Source organism: Pan troglodytes, chromosome 7 (genome assembly GCF_028858775.2).
Source record: "Pan troglodytes isolate AG18354 chromosome 7, NHGRI_mPanTro3-v2.0_pri, whole genome shotgun sequence".
Classification (NCBI taxonomy): Eukaryota; Metazoa; Chordata; class Mammalia; order Primates; family Hominidae; genus Pan; species Pan troglodytes.
Window position 1 is genome coordinate 20022002 of NC_072405.2, and position 17818 is coordinate 20039819.

Sequence of the window (17818 nt, forward strand, 5' to 3'; positions counted from 1 at the left end):
CAGCATGTCTTTGACGTTGTCTCACGTTGGAACCTGGGTACCACCTTCTTCTCCCAGCAGTTATTCTGACGTGTGGATGCACCATGCTTCGTTTAACCAGCCCTGCACCGATAGGTCTTTGGATGGTTTCCGCCTTTTCCCAATCACAGACGGTGTTCTGATGAATTTCCTCACACACATCACTTGGTGCTCTGTGCCTGCATTTCTGTGAGATGTTCCTGGAGGTGGGCTGTCTAGGTCAGAGGGGGATCTGTGCTTAATTTGCATCCTGTGCAAAATTCCATCCAGTCATCCGGCTCCCCAAGTGCTCACATGGTACTGTCCTCTGTAGACATCATCTTCTGCAGATGATGGCACGACCGCCTCTCTTTCTTTTACTCACACCAGTCTGCACCCTGGTGTCCTGGGGTGTCCAGCCCCTACCTGCTTGTCTGTCCCCACCCCACAGTCTCCCCAGCCCCTGCTAACAGGGACTCTGTCTTCAGAGCTCTGGCAGACTGCCTCACTCTGGAGAATTTTGCTTTCTCAAACATTCCTGGCAATGTTACTGCAAATCTCGAGGCCTGCATTTGCCGCCTTCAGGCCTCAGTTTCCTCAAAAGTAAAATGGGGATAATGTGATGCTACTGTCTGCATCCTACAGCTGCCATGAGGGTTCAGTGAGATCACTGTTGAGAGCACGTTCACAGCGCCGGCCCTGTGCGCAGTCAGCACGTGTGGGGCAGGGCTGTTGCTGATACGTGGTTGACTGCCATTGCTAGACTGTGGCTTTACCATGGGCATTGTCTTTAGTGCCGAGCCCAGAGCCACCCCTAGTACCTGCTGTGTTTATAGAGTGATTGAGTGTCAGGGTCAGAGACTGGGGCAATGGCAGCAGAAACAGAGGAAAGAAGTGGGGCTTCTAATAGATTCTGAACCAGTGGCCCTTGAGATGAAGCCTTCTTGCCAAGGTCTGGGGCTGTCCTGTGTGTTCTAGGCCCGAGACTGGAAGCTAGGCCTGGCTGCAGCCCCGGCTGAGCTGGGGAAGTGCAGGTCAGCATCCTGCTTCATTAGGACACCTCCAAGCCCAGCTTAGACCTGGATGCCAGGTGACCCTCTGTTTACTCTGAGCCCAGACAGAGGACAGGGAAGTGTGCAAGTGTGGGGACCCTCATCACAGTCCTTGACTCTGAAAGGCATATGGGTTTGTGCACGTGTGTGAGCACGGCTGTGGCTTCTCTGTGAGTTTCAAGCTCGAGGTTGTGTTTATGCAGGGTTAGGCTTGCCAGGTAAAATACAGGAGGTCCAATTAAACCTGAATTTCTCATTAACCATTTTTTTTTTTTTGGGTGCAAATATATACCATGCAATATTTGGCACCTTCTTACCCTAAAAAATGATTTGTTGTTTATCTGAAATTCAAGTTTAACTGGCATCCTGTCTTTTCAGTTGCTACGTATGAGAGTTCCGTGTGGGGGTTATCAGTGTGCATTTGTGAGTTCCCATTTGAAGGACTCTCTCTAAGTGTCTGTAGGTGTCAGGATGGAGATGGACATAGAAGATCCTCTTGGGCCACTTTAGTGGCACCTAGAGGCTGTGGGGTTGGACACTTCAGCGCAGGGGCCTAGGCAGCACTGTCCAGCACCTGAGTGCTCCTGTCTTCTTCATGGGGGCTGACTTCCCTGCCATCTCTCTCCAAATACGGTGAAAAGAGCTATCCCATCTGCCCCCATCTGGAGCTCGGCTGCCCAGCCAGACAAGATGGCAAACAGTGTGCAGATGGCTGCAAAGCTTTCCCCAGCTCCTTCTGCAAGGGGCCTGCAGATTAAATGGAAGCCCTCATCCTCACCGCCTCCCCCTTCCAGAAAACCCAGGCCACAGCCACCTCTGAATGCTGCTTTAGAAGCTTCTTCCTCCTCGTGATTAAACCACCGCAAACAAATAAAGCACTCCATTTCCACCATAGGCTTGTTCACATGCATGCAGCCAATTGTCTTGGATCTGCCTGTGTGCCTGATTCATCAGGGTGAGGGGTTCTCCTTTGAGGTGCTTGCAAAGAGCTGCTTGCAAATAGTTGCTTAATTTTCATCTGAAAGTCTCTCTGTAGAAACCAGGCCCAGCTTTGAAGAAAGCCCTTTCTCCCCTATTAGCAAATTCTGTGTCATTCTTTTTTTTTCCTCCTTTTTTGAGATGGAATTTCACTTTTGTTGCCCAGGCTGGAGTGCAATGGTGCAATCTTGGTTCACTGCAGTCTCTGCCTCCTGGGTTCAAGCGATTCTCTGCCTCAGCCTCCTGAGTAGCTGGGACTACAGGCACCGACAACCACACCCGGCTAATATTTTTCTGTTTTTACTAGAGAGGGAGTTTCACCATGTTGGCCAGGTTGGTCTTGAACTCCTGACCTCAGGTGATGCACCTCAGCCTCCCAAAGTGCTGGGATTACAGGCGTGAGCCACCACGCCTGGGTGGAATTCTGTGTCATTCTGGATACTTATCATGACTTCAAGCATCCAGGACTCTGTCCTGGGTATCCTGAGCCTGAGGGTGTATGTGTGTCCAGCTGGCTCGGAGGTTGTCTACAGTCAGGTTGAACTTGGCCTCTGAGTGCGTGGCAGCCTCATGTGGGAAATACCACCAAGGAGCCTCATCGTGTGCTTTTAGGAGACAGTTTCTATTTAGTCATTGCTGAATCTGTTACAGACAGCGTCTCGATTTCTTGCAAGTCCTGTATGAGGTGGGTGCTATGATTATCCACATGTTCACTTGCTCTCTCTGGCCTCTTTCAGGCTCTTGCACTTCCTTTGTTCTTTTCCTGCCACAGGGTGTTTGCACATCCTGCTCTTTCTGCCTGGAAAAATTTTCCCTCTCCCTGCCTCTTCACCTGGTCACCGTCTCATCTGACAGTGGAGTCACTACATCCTCAGTGACGCCTGGCCACACTGACTCAGTCACAGCAACCCCCTGTTATCTGCTTTCATGACACCAGGTGCCTCTCTGTGGTAGACACTAGCTCAGCTATGGCTTCCTATTTCTGTGAGTGTCATCCTTCCCCTTCAAGACTGTGGTCACCATAAGGGCCAGGGACATGCCTGTTCTGATTCTCATTTGTGTCTCTGGTGTTTAGTATATCCTCACCTAGAATTTGATTAATGAATGACAGCATACCCATTTTACAGATGAGAAAGTTGAGGCTCGGGAACATTATGTAACTTGCTCAGTATTAGATAGTGATGGTTTCAAGCCATCTGGCTGGTCGCTGGGTGCACACTCTTAACCCCTTCACTATTGTTCTTCTCTCATGGTAGTTCTCCAACAGCAGGAGTGAGAGAGAACTTTTGGACAGGTGTAACCAGAATCTCAGGGGTTATCCTAGAAGGTGGTGTCAGGAACATACTTGGCTATGGGCCTTCTTACTGTATTGCATAAAATACCCAGTTTTTCTGACTCGCCTTTAGTAAAGACGTTAGCAATATTGAAGCACAGTTGTCAGTAGGAAAGGGTCTATGTTTATCCTTTTTTAAAAAGGAGTCTATATCATATTTATCTTGTGGTCTGCCATGCCCCCCGATCTTCTTCAGCTTCAGTTATGCAAAATTCACACTTCTTCTCTTTACTGCCTCTCTCTTACTTGTTCAGTTTCTTTTCTGTGCTCGAGATTGCTTAGAATTTTTCCCCATTACTACAGCCTGCTTCCAACCTGTATCCCCCAGCCAGCTTGTTCTGGATTTTGTCAACAACAGTTCCAGCGTTTAGTGAGGGCTGGATTGAAGGAAAGCCTTGGAAAAGGCTGTGTGATGAAAGGAGAAGACACTTAATTGGCAGGCAGTCATCAGGGTTAATTCAAAGGCTGGAAGAAGGGCTGACCTGGAGGACTGGAAATGTCTTTGAGCTGAAGGTCATGTGCAGGTGGAATGAAGAAGGTGAGCCTTTTGGGGTGAACTGCAAGTATTTGATAATATCCCTGTCCCCATGGTTGAGGAAGTCTTGATAAGCATCCTTAATGTGATGGAGGGATTAAGGAACCCCTGGTTCTACCTGCCCAGCATGGCAGTAATATGACACAGCCAAGTTACTGATTTTTGGTTGCCCAGCTGTCATCAGCTCAACATCTTCTGTTAGTTATAGCTGCAATTTGCATTAGTTATCAATGCCAGTTTTGACTTTCCTAGTCAATAAAGTGTTCTGAGAGTGGTGACTAAGGCTGAGCACTACCCATAATCATGAGTATTACAGAGGCAAGCCTCCTTGCCCACCTACCTGCGGGTGATGAGACACCCTAGGGAAATCACTCAATTCTTTGGAGGACCCCGAATAAATGCCCAAGCCCATCTGTTCATCTGTCCATCCAACCGACCACCCTTCCTTCCTTCCATCCATCCATCCATCCAGACATGGATACATCCAACCACCCACCCATCTATCTACCCACCCACCCATCTATCCATCCATCCCACTCTCTTATGCACCTATCATCCACCTGCCCACCCACCAACCCATCTATCCATGCACTCACCCATGCATCTATCCACCCATTCACTCATCTAACCATCTATCCACCCACCCATCCATCCATTTATCCCTCCAACCCCTCACCCACTCATCCATTTCTCCACCCACTCAGCCATCCCTTCACGGACTCAACCATCCATTCATTCGTCCACCTGCCCGCCCACCCATTATCCACCCATCCACCTATGTATCCATCCATCTGTTGTCCTTCTGTTCATTTATTCCACAAAGACTCCTTAACCACCTGCTAGATTCTGGGGAGGTACCTGCTCTAATAATTGAGAACATGATCTCTCGAATATGATTCCCTGGGCTCAAACTGAACTGCCTCCTAGCTAGCTGCTTGGGTAAGTTATAGAAACTGTGCTTTGACTTTCTTATCTGAAAATTGGCTATTAATAGCTTCTACTTTTGCAGATATAGCGAGGATTAAATAAGATGTCACATTAAAAGTGCATCATCGGCACTCAGTAGAGATTAGGTTTTACCATTCATTATTATTCTTGGCAGATGCTGCAGATAACGTGGAGAGCATACGAAAGACACATGTTTTAACAAATAATGACATACAGGTGCTAAGTTCTGCAGTAGGGGAAGGTCAGAGAGCCATGGAGAGGGCCTAGCCCAATCCTGGAGCTTCAGAAAAATGTTCCCCGTTGAATTCCTGTTTTAGCTGAGACTTGTGGGATGGGTAGTAGTTGGAGATCCCAGACAGGATGTGACTGAGTTAGCCAGGGAAAAATTCGGTCCTGGCACCCATGGCAGAATTGATTGATGAGTTCTTCTGTCTCCTTTGTTTGGAAGTCCACTAGGTCTGAGAATGTCAAGTTGGGGGAGGGCGCTGACAATGATCATGACCTTCACCTGTCCTCACATGTCCTCTGTGTATCCGCAAAGCCTCTGCCTCAGTCTCCTCTTTTGGAAAGTGGGATTAGAAACCACATCTGCTTCTCTCCCAGGACTGCTAGGAAGACAAGATTGGATGGCAGGTGAGAGCTCTTTGAAAATGAAAACATTCTAGTATTTGAATGCAAAGTGTTCTTTGCCTGTGATGTTTCCTAATCTGTGAAATCATACTGGACCTCGAAGCTGTCTATTAAAAAAATAGCAAAGTGGCTGGGCATGGTGGCTCATACCTATAGTAGTTCTAGCACTTTGAGAGACTGAGGGGGGTGGATCATTTGAGGCCAGGAGTTCGATACCAGCCTGACCAATATGTGAAACCCCATCTCTACTAAAAATACAAAAATTAGCCAGGTGTGGTGGCATCTGCCTGTAGTCCCAGCTACTCAGGAGGCTGAGGCACAAGAATCATTTGAGCTCAGGATGCAGAGGTTGCAGTGAGCCAAAATTGCACCACTGCACTCCAGCCTGGGCAACAGAGTGAGGCTCTGTCTGAAAAAAAGAAAGAAAAAAGCAAAGTTAACACTTCCTCCATCTCTCCCCTGCGGGAGGCAATTTGTCAAAGATTGTTGTTGGATTTTACACACAGGGAAATCTAAGGAAAGTGTGGAAATCAGACCGGGACTCCAGACTCTGGTCTCCCTGTTTGCAGGGTCTTAAAATGGGGAGCCACTTTGGGTTCTTTCTACAAGATTGCTTTTTTAAAAACAAACAAACAAGCAAACAAAAAACTCAAAAAAAATTTTTAAAAAGCCCTGACCTAAATATTCACAAGGGACCTTAGGCAATATCTGCAAACAAAAGTGAGTGAGGAGTGAAATCTCTCTGTACAAGTAAGACAGCTCCAGAGTTGAAGCAAGTGGAAATATCTCTAGAGACAGAGACTTGGGTGGGTTTTGTTTTCCCAGTTACAAGCTATGAGAACCTGGGCAGGTTTACATCTCTGAGCTTCTGTGACCTTGTAAAATAGGCTGCATTGTGCTAAACTTGCAGGAGGAATCCCAGCATCCTCCTGTGCAGAAGGCTGGTTTCTTCCCATCCTTTTCCTTGTTCTGCCTCTCTCCTCCTCTCCAAGAGATGAATACATTTGGACCCAGTGGGGGCCTATGTTTGCAAAAGCTCACAGGTGATTCTCATGCAGCCAGCCTGGCTCTGGCAATCAGTTCTTGAACACTTCTGGAGGCACATTTACTAGTGAGGAAGGTCACTGTGTGTGAAAGGCATGCTTCATCTTCCATTCCTTTCTTCCATGAAGCAAGGCGCATGGGTCGACTGAGCTGGCAGAGTCCATGGTGTCAGCCTCCCCCACGCTTCCCTCCCTCCTTATTCCTTGTGTGCTGTACTTTGTCTTGATTTCCTGTACTCTGCAGCAAGCCAGGAGATGGTAAGATCTCAAAAAAATCATTTTTTTGGGAAATGGGATCAAGAGGGTTTTTGTTTGCTTGTTTGTTTGAGACAGGGTCTGTCGCCCAGGCTGAAGTGCAGTGGCGTGACCTTGGCTCACTACAGCCTTGACCTTCTGGGATCAGTTGATCCTCCCACCTCAGCCTCCTGAGTAGCTGGGACTGCAGGTGCACACCACCATGCCTGACTAATTTGCCTGTTTTTTTTAGAGATGAGGTTTCACCATGTTGCCTAGGCTGGTCTCAAACTGCTGGGCTCAAGCAGTCCTCCATCCACCTCGGCCTCCCAAAGTGCTGAGATTACAGGCATGAGCTGCTGTGCCTGGCCAAGTTTTTTATTATTATTATTATTACAAAAATTTCAATAAACATAAAAGCAGAGACAGCAGTTTAATGTGCTATCATATACCCATCACATAGATTTAAAAACTATTAACATTTGCAATATTTACTCCATTTGTTTTTCTGAAGTATTTACAAAATAGTTTACAGTAGTTATGTAATTGCATCCTGATATTCACCCCTACGTAATTTACTTTCCCTCTAAAAACATGAGGGCATTTTTTATATGATCATTGTCATACCTAATCAAATTAGCTGTAATTCCTTAATATCCTCTAAGATCAAGTTTACATTCAGATGTCTTGTCCTCAAAATGTCAATTATGATTATTTTTTTCCTTGAGCAAAGATAATAAGATCTCAAGATGTAATGACAGAGATTCCATGTTAGCCCTGATGTCTAAGCTCTGTGGTCCATTGTGGCTTTACTTGAAAGTCTGAGGCTAGGCGTGGTGGCTCATATCTGTAATCCCAGCACTTTGGGAGGCCAAGGTAGGCAGATCATGAGGTCAGGAGATCAAGACCATCCTGACCAACATGGTGAAACCCTGTCTCTATTAAAAATACAAAAATTAGCCAGGTGTGGTGGCGGATGCCTATAGTCCCAGCTACTCGGGAGGTTGAGGCAGGAGAATCACTTGAACCCGGGAGGCAGAAGTTGCACTGAGCTGAGATTGCACCACTGGCCGCCAGCCTGGGTGGCAAGAACGAGACTCTGGAAAAAAAAAAAAAAAAGTCTCTCACTGTGGTCTCATAATAAAAGGACACTCCAATTCCCATCTGGTCCGTGCTCCTTAATGTTAGCCCCCTCCTGTGGGGAGGAGGGGGTGACTTTCAGCGCAGGTTCAAACATTCCCAGGGCTGGCTCTGATCCCAATAAAGTCCATCGTCATGAATGAATGTTTCCCTTGCAGGATATTCTAAGTATTGTAAATAGTGCACGTGGAGTGTCCTCATGATGCCTGGGATGGTAGTGAATATTTATAGGTTTCTTTTAGTGCCTTTCTTTTTTTTAGTGTTTTCTATAGTTCCATGTTTCTACAACCCTTAGGAACATCAGAATCGTGTGTGTGTGTGCTTATTAAATAAACCAGTTCCTGGAGCTCACTCCCAGTGACTGCCAGTCTGATGATTAGGGGCTTAGCTAGGACCTAGGTTTGCAACAGCTCCCAGCTGATCTCATGCAGCCAGCCTGGCTCTGTCTCTGGCGCTGGAAGCTGGGTTGGGAACTAGTCTTTGGTGCTATTCTGCTGATACTTCAAGTTGGGCTCTTTGACTCTGTCTTGTATTGTCATCACTTGTATTCAGGTCTGTTCTTCCCCTGGATTGTAAACTCCTTGATGTCTGGGTCATCTCAGCTCATGAGCTGAGCTTTCAGTGGGTGCTCAGTGGAACAGGTGCTGAATGGAGTCAGGCTGTAGGGAGGCCAGCGTGTGTTGGTAAGTGAGAGACAAAAATCATTTTAAAAAGAATCTTTTTGCCCTTCAGTTGTGTTTGCCATGAGTTAATGTGATTTACTCTAGTGGAAGCCAGTGCAGCTTAAGTGGAGATCTTGCCCTGAAATGGAGCCAGGTTATGGATCAGCAGAGCTGCCGAAAGCATTTTGGGGGAAATGTTTCTGTGTCACCCTCAGTTGATTGAACTGAAGTTTTCACTCCGGTTTAACACCACGTGGGGGCCATTCTGACTTCTGCGGAGTGGGTATGATCAGATCTTCTGTAAAAGTGTAAGTGAGGGGGCTGGGCACGGTGGCTCACACCTGTAATCTTAGCACTTGGGAGGCTGAGGTAGGTGGATCACTTGAGGCAGAGAGTTTGAGACAAGCCTGGACGACATGATGAAACCTCATCTCTACTAAAAATACAAAAATTAGCCAGGCATGATGGTGCATGCCTGTAATGCCAGCTACTCAGGAGGCCGAGGCAGGAGAATCACTTGAACCTGGGAGGTGGAAGTTGCAGTGAGCTGAGGTTGCACCACTGCACAGTATTCCAGCCTGGGTGACAGAGCGAGACTCCGTCTCAAAAACAAAACAAAACCAAAAGTGTATGTGAGGAAACTGGAATTAAGCTTGGGGATGTTGGGGGATGGAGGTACTTCATTTACTGAACAACAAAACCATAGGATACCAATGCTGGAGGAAGAAGCATCATCCTCAGATTCTACTAACTCAACAACGCATGAGATGGGGACTTGGTGTCCGAGAGAAAAGCTACTTTTTAGGTCTTGAACCTTGATCAAACCATTTCTGAATTCCTCATACACATATAATCAGGTGCTATGAGTGGTACTGATTGGATAATCTTTCTGTCATTTCCTGTGCTAGGAAGGAAAATACATGTACAGCCAACTTCCTTGAGGGTTCGTTCTTTTGCATCAGGGTGTCTCAAACTGCTGCCCTTAAAACACCTGTAAGAGAATCATCCAGGCGGCTTGCTTGCTCTGCATGCAGGCCCTTTAGAATCAGAGTCAGAATCCCTGGGGCTGGATCCACAAAATGAAATGACATTTCAACGAGTTTGTCATCATGTGAGAGAGAATAGGTGAGTATTTGGATACCTATAATACAAAGTAGATTCAAAAAGAATGACTTGATTATTTTAAATGTTGTGTTTAAAAAAATTTAATACAGAAAAGGCTGAGCACGGTGACCCATGCCTGTAATCTTAGCACTTTGGGAGGCGAAGGCGGGTGGATCATTTGAGGTCAGGAGTTCAACACCAGCCTGCCAACAAGGTGAAACCCCATCTCTATTAAAAACATAAAAATTAGCCAGGCAGTAGTGGTGCGTGCCTGTAATCCCAGCTACGGGGGAGGCTGAGGCAGGAGAGTTGCTTAAGCCTGGGAGGCAGAGATTTGGTGAGCTGAGATCGTACCACTGTACTCCAATGTGGGTGACGATTGTCTAACCACCACTAAAATGGGTTCTGAGTCCAACTATTAACATGAAGATGACATCCATTGTGGTCGTGTACATTTTGTTGCCTTTCCGGGGTGAAGGACATTGGTGACCATTTGTTTCCTCTGGAACGGTCGATTGGTCATGAACTTCCTGGTCCAGGTAGTCACTGTGTCATTCATGATGGTGGTTGATCCTCAGGTAGTTAGGGAGGAAAATAAACAAGAAGTTATATATTTAAAACCACGTTTCAATTTTAGACCTGATTAATTGACTTAATAAAGGGCATTAGCACTTCTACTTCCTACAGTCCCTCCCTTTACTTCTGGAAACTAGTTATTTCTAGGTTGTTTTATGTTGTTAAGGTTGACCACCTTCTCTTTCTGTTCTGCAATCATAGTCCTATCACTAGCCTTTTGTCATGGTCATTCAATTCACAAGTTGCTTATTTTTTAATTCCTTGGCTGACTAAATTTTATTATGAAGACTTTTTTTTTTAAAGAGCTCAGAAATACTGTATTCTTTAAGTTCTTCGACATGTGATCATGTCTTTTGCCTATTTTGATTGGGCAATAATTTAGCTGGCTATAAAATTCTTGGATTATACTCTATTTCCCTTAGAAATTATAAGCACCCATCCACTGACATTTCATTGTGCTTTATTTTATTTTATTTTATTTTTGAGATGGAGTCTTGCTCTGTCACCCAGGCTTGAGTGCAGTGGTGCAATCTCGACTCACTGCAAGCTCTGCCTCCCGGGTTCACACCATTCTCCTTCCTCAGCCTCCCGAGTAGCTGGGACTACAGGCGCTCACCTCCATGTCTGGCTAACTTTTTTGTATTTTTAGTAGAGATGGGGTTTCACCGTGTTAGCCAGCATGATCTCAATCTCCTGATCTCATGATCCACCGGCCTTGGGCTCCCAAAGTGCTGGGATTACAGGTGTGAGCCACTGTATGAGCCCAGCCTCATTGTGCTTTATACTAACCCCCTTTCCCTGGCCTCTTCCAGCTTGTCTTCTTCTCTCCCAGTAGTTTCTTCATGAAGAGGCCATGTGCTATATTCCGTGAGATATTTCACACTCAAAGAAGACTTCTTTTATACTCTTTTGATAATTTGTCTGGGAATCACTGTCTTGATTTATAAGGGAGTTTGTAATAAATACAATAAAAGAGAAACACAATATATTTTGAGACATCAGAGAAGGGAGAAACCAATTCTATTAATATTTGGGGTTAGCAGGGAAGGCTTAGTTAAGAGGTAACATTTGAACTAAGCCTTGAAATAAGGGAAGGATTTGGCCATGCAGAAATGGCGAGAGAGTAGAAGCAAGACATGATGGTTAGCGGTATGTATCAATTTGACTGGGTTGTGGGGTGCCCAGATATTTGGCTACACGTTATTCTGGGTGTGTCTCTGAGGTATTCTGGATGAGGATAACATTTAATTGGTAGACTGAATAAAGCAGATTGTCCTCCCCAATGTGGGTGAGCCTCATCCAATCCATTGAAGGCCTGAACAAAACAAAAAGGTAGAGTCACAGAGAATTTGCTCTTTTTACCTGATTATATTTGAGTTGGGACATCAATCTTGTCCTGACTTTAGATGTGGACTCGAGTTGGAACTATATCATTGGCTGTCCTGGGTCTCCAGCTTGCTGGCTGCAGACTCCAGGTCTCCTTAGCCTCCATAACCATGTGAGCCATCCCTTACAACAAATCAATCTGTCTCTCTCTATGTGTATAGCTCTACCTCTATCTCTCTGCTCTTTCTCTGGAGAACCTAGAATAATACACAAGTTTATATTAGAGAAGAGGATGACCCAAGGAAAAGCATGGCGGCAGAAAAGTGCAAAGAGGGTTTGGGAAGACTGGGGTCCTGATGGGGAGTTTGGATTTCTCTTTGTGTAGCATGGAGAATCCTTGAAAATATTCAAGAGGTGAAAATTGTATTTGTGGAAGAACACCAGGAGTATGTGAAAAGAAAAACACTCACTCCATTTTAACTCCACTGAAGGGGACATCAACGGGATGCACTGGGGACATGGGTTGGAGGGTAGTTGAGGCCATATCTGGAGGATCTTTACTTCTAGTCTGAGTCTGAAGTTATCTTTCTGGGGAGTGGGAAATTACAAATCTTTGAGCTCCACTCAAGAGATGGTTTTGCTAACAATGGCAGGGCGACGATGGTGGTGGTGGTGGTGGTGGTGGGAAACTGTTATCATGAATTCTAATTGAGCTTCTGTTATTCTAGCCAAGAAAATTGGGGAATGGACTTTCAGTAGAATAATACAGATCTGGGAATCAACTGTATGGAGGAGGTAGTTATAGGTGACGAGATGTCTCAGGGACAAAGTTTGGTAGAAGGAGAAAAGATACTAGGCTGCTACAAAAAGAATTGCTGTTTTTGCCATTACTTTTAACGGCAAAATCCGCAATTACTTTTGCACCAACCTAATAGGATGCAAACTTCGGAGCCATCTGCATCAGAGGGATTGATGAAGATCAACAAAATTTGGGAACACAGGAAAGGAGCGGGGAGGGTAATGACTTGAGGGCATAGCCGGGATAATCAAGGTTTTTCTTGTTAGCATGTGGAGACTTAAGCATGATTATATGTTAAACACCTGGCACATACACGGTGCAAAATGTTTATGAGTGAACTGACAAGGGAAGGTGGTGAGTCATGGGAGTTCCAAGGGAACGGGTGATAAAGGCAGGTCTCAAATGAGGCACAAGTGAAGAAGGTAGCTTGGGAAAGGAGAAGGATGCTTCTCCTTATAACATGGGAAAGGCAGAGGAAGAGGATCAAGATACAGTGATCTAGGGATGAGATGGAAGTGAGTTGAGAGAAATCAACTCTGGGCTCTGAAACCCCTAGGGCTGGGTTTGGGGGGCTTTGAGATATGGAAGAGGTTTAACGTCAATTGTTATAGCAAATATGGTTTGGAATTTATTTGTGATGCTTAAAAATATTGCTGAACAGAAGTGAAGTCTACCCTAGAGTTGGATGGTGAGATTATTTAGTGGAACTACCAGATCCATGTTGTGATTCTTTCCAGTATCATTCAGCAGCCCTTGGGCAGTTGCGAGGCAAGTCATCAATGGGGTATGGAGATTTTCCAGGTGGGTGTGGTTGAAGGAAGGGAAGAAAGAGTTTAGGAGCACATTACAAGAAGAAGGTGACTGTAAGGTCCAGGCTGAGCAGGAAGGTAAAGCAAGAAGTAAACATGAGGTTGTGAAGAGAAGTTTAGAGGGATGAGGAGGCAGGAGAGGTGAACAGTTGCAGGATGTAGCTAGAGTGGCGATGTTAGATCTTGGGGCCAGAGAGCTTTACAATGATGATGAAGATCAAAGGGCATTAGAATCAAGCTATAAAGAGCCACTGTTTGATGTTGGGATGTGAGGATGCTGCAGGTGGATGTCTGCACATTGATGGTGAGAACATGGTCACCCTGGCCCTGCTGGGTCTTTGCTAAAGAGACTGTGCTCTGTTCTTGGGGCCGTTTTCATCACCTGATTAGAGCAGTGGTCCCCAAATGGTGTTCTTTTGGCCATCTGTATAAAATGTTCATAGGTCAAGGATAAAATGGAAAAACAGAGACAATGTCACAGAAATGTGCCCACCAGTGAAAGACCACCAGCTGTCCTTTTTGGAGGATTGTTCTTTATTCTAAAAATGTATATATTCTATTCTATTAAAACATTTTTGTATTGGCATTTTTTTTCTCTTTTATGAAATGCAATGGGGTAGAAATTTGTAATGTATCCAATTCTCCTGTCTTCATGTATTGCCCTGTGGTGGGGGAGGGGATGTGGCTAGTACTGGCCAAGAGGCTGGGGGCAGAGGTGCAATGTTAGACTTCTAGCCTGGAGCGTTTAATTCTTAGTACAAGACTCCTAACATTCTTCTCCCTCTGTTCCCTACTTGGTGATACTCGAGGTATTGCAACCCCCATTAACCTCTGTCTTAGGGCAAGTTTGATGGGAAACAGAGCACCCCACACCTCCCTGCAGATGTAGCATGAGTGAGAAAAACAACTTCTGATGTTTGAAGTTACCAAGATTTAGGAGTTGTTTGTTATTGCAGCAAAACCTCACCTATTCTGACTAATCATGGTGGAATTTCTCTGTGTGTGTGTGTGTGTGTGTGTGTGTGTGTGTGTGTGTAACTGGTAGTTTAAAAAAGTTCCTTCTTACCCAAAAGAAAAAAAAGATAGCAACCTTATGTTGGTTCTCAAATTAAAAAAATATTTTTACTTGTTTATAAAATAGAAAAATCTGAGAATCTGTAGCTTAGAGAACTACAGTGTGGGATGTCTATAAAGACCAGGTTATTTTATCAGCTCCTAACACCCCTTAATAGAAGCTTAGCCAAGACTTGCACTATTTCAGTCTTTCCCATTCCACATTCCATGGACTCTTGAAGAGACATTGATGAAACGGTGCAGCCATGAACCACCCTCACTCAATCCTAGTGGCAGAACCCCCCCTTTTACTGCAGAATGAGCTTCTTGCTACAGTGATACTGCAACCCCTTAGATATATCCTGTACTAATTAAATTAAAACACGACCAATACTTTTGCTTTGTTGTCCCCCAAATTAAACAACTTAATCATGAGAACCCAGAGAATTGGATTTAGTGTAACTGATTCCAAACTGTCAGTAAGAACATAACTAAGTTATATTTTTCTCCAATTCAAATAAAAGAAAATTGACAATAAAATGCTGATGAATATGTGTAGCTCAGGAGGTAGAGACTGCTTTGAGATGCAGAAGTGTTTGTTTTTTTAATCTATATTCTTGAGTAAAGAAAAAATCCATCTCTCTTTCCTAGAGGGGAAGACTTTCAGAGCTGGGCTTGGCAACAGCCTGACTATCGGAGGCTGAATTAAACAAATAGGTACCTCCCTGGAGTGAATGGTGCTTTTCTCCTGTTTGGGGAACCGTGCTTTTATGGTGGAGTTTGCGTTCTGTCTTGGTCTCCGGATGTGTGTATCTGTGGGTGGATGTCTGCAAGTAAATGGCAGTGTATACCTGTGTGGGTGTGTACAAAATTCCCATGTGAATCTCAGCTTTGTGGGGATCTCCGGTTCTTGAGCCCAGTAGATGCCATTTGAAGAAAAAATCACTTGAAAATGAGACAGAAAGAATGGAAACTAAATCCTAGCTCTAAAGGCACCAGGCTGATTAAAAAAAAAAAAACAAAAAACCTCTGGATCTTCTTTGTATTGGACTCTACCTACCTCTAAATGACATTTCTGTTTCCTATGAGATCATTAGAATGAAAAAGATCCTGAGCACGAAAGAGCAGATACTGTGTGATAGTGTGTATATCAGGGTGTCAGCTGTGACACTGCTGACATTTTGGCTCAGCAATTTCTCTGTTGTATGTGTGGGGGTTCCCTGTGCATTTCAGGATGTTGAGCGGCATCCCTGGATCCCTGGACTCACTGGATGCAGTAACACAACTCTCCCCAAGTAGACACAACCCCCAGTGTCTCCAGATATTCCCTAATGTCCCCAGGGGGCAAAATAGCCCCATCTGAGAACTGCTGCTTTCATAAAGTACAATGTCAGGTGAAATAGGTGGAGGCTGTTTGTAGTCAGGGGTTAATAGAGATGGAAGAGACCCCAGGAATATCCTGGAAGGGGCTGTAATATTTTGTTTCTTGAATTGGGTGTCAGTAATATGGAGATGTTCGGTTTTTTTTGTTGTTGTTGTTGATTTTGAGGCAGGATCTTGCTCTGTCACCTAGGCTGGAGCCCAGTGGCACCGTCATGGCTCACTGCAGCCTCTGCCTCCTGGGCTCCAGCAGTCCTCCCACCTCAGCCCTCCCTAGTAGCTGGGACTACAGGCATGTGCCACCACAGTTGCCTAATTTTTTATTTATTTATTTTTTGTAGAGAGGGTTGTCTCACTATGTTGCCCAGGCTGGTCTCAAGCTCCTGGGCTCAAGCAATCTGCTCACCTCGGCCTCCCAAAGTGCTGAGATGACAGGCATGAGCCACTGCGTCTGGCCAGTATGTTCAGTTTGTAAGAAAAGTACTGTGTTGACCTCTTCTATGTGCACATTTCTTTAAGTAATAATTCAATAAAGCATTTAGAAAAATTGGTCATAATAGGAGTCATTTGTAGAGTGATTGGCGTGAAAGCTGATCACCTTAATTTGAACTACTCTGAAATGAGCACCAGGGGCCACCAAGAGGACCCTTTCAAGGTGTCATAGCCAAGGAGAGGAGTGTGTTGTGTACATCTCTGCATAAAGGATTTGCTGGTTACATGGAAGGATGAAGCCTCCTTCTGAGGACAGAGGCAGCAAAGCAAGTGGAAGCCCAAAGCATTGAGCTTTCTAAATGGACTTTGCTAAAATCTTGTGGATGACTCATGCTCTTAACATACACCCATGTACATATTGTCCATATAAACATTAATTCTGTAACAAGGCCCACACTTAAGGGTTTTTTTTTTTTCTTTTGTGACAGTCTTGCTTTATTGTCTAGGCTAGAGTACAGTGGCATAATCGTGACTCACTGCAACCTCAGCCTCCTAGGTTCAAGCAATGCTTGTGCCTCAGCCACCCGAGTAGCTGGGACTACAGGTGCACAACACCATGCCTGGGTAATTTTTGTATTTTTAGTAGAGACGGGGTTTCACCATGTTGGCCAGGCTGGTCTCAAACTCCTGGCCTCAAGTGATCTGCGCACCTCCGCCTCCTAAAGTGTTGGGATTACAGGTGTGAGCCACTCCGCCTGGGCCCACACATAAGGTTTGAGTTGAGATAGAGAAACTCTGGCAGTACTGAGGAATCGGGCCACAGTCTCTGGGAAATATGCACAATTTCTGGAATCTTCTCTACTTCCAGAGTTCCCACTTTCTGTCTCCTGTTTATTCAACAAACTTGTATGGAAACACAGTGTGTCTAGAACTTGCCAGGCGTGGAGGATAAAAGATGACTGAGATCGGGCATGGTGGCTCATGCCTGTAATCCAAGCACTTTGGGAGGCCAAGGCAGGCGGATCACTTGAGGGCAGGAATTTGAGCACAGCCTGGCCAACATGATGAAACGTCTCTACTAAAAATACAAAAATTCGACAGGCATGGTGGCATGCACATGTAGTCCCATCTACTTGGGAAGCTGAGGCAGGAGAATCGCTTGAACCCAGGAGGCAGATGTTTCAGTGAGCTGAGATCACACCACTGCATTCCAGCCTGGGAGACAGAGCAAGATTCCATCTCAAAAAAAAAAAAAAAAAAGATGACTGAAATACAGACTCCCTCAGAGTTGACTCTAACACAAACTAGGTAAGAGCCCAAGGTCTGGCTGGGCAGACACCTTGATCGGCCTCATCCTGCAGCGTCTACTAGAATGAAGAACACTTTTTTCTTTACCCATGAAAATGTTTTGTGCTTCATACCCACAAGTGCAATTTCTGTTAATTGTGCAAAATTTGTCGCATAACTCTGCCTGTATTCTTAGCATTTTTCCTTTGAGAGATTTCTCAGCACATCATCTTTGGACTATGTGGAATTGGAAATTTACTTAGAGTCAGCAAGTACAGGAAAGTCAATTCTTAGTCAAGAGTTAGGTTTTCAAAGACAGTGGATAAAATAAAAAATCAAGATTTGATGTACAATCAAGATTATACGTGCAAATCCCCTCATCATTCATAAAGTTTAGCAGTCAGTCTTACCGTGGCTCACCAGGTCCAATCCATACTTCTTCCTCCACGATTGGAGCAGAGGGTGATTTTTTTTCTGAGCAACTGATGAAGTCATTTAGA

At 45.0% G+C, this 17818-nt stretch overlaps 1 long non-coding RNA gene across 1 annotated transcript; it reads left to right on the forward strand.

Moving 5' to 3' along the window:
• Positions 1 to 5017: 5017 nt before the first annotated feature.
• On the forward strand, positions 5018 to 17293 carry LOC134810821 (uncharacterized). Its single transcript, XR_010159421.1, has 2 exons — positions 5018 to 5476; positions 8443 to 17293. It is a non-coding gene; the product is annotated as an uncharacterized LOC134810821 (long non-coding RNA).
• The last annotated feature ends 525 nt before the right edge of the window (positions 17294 to 17818 follow it).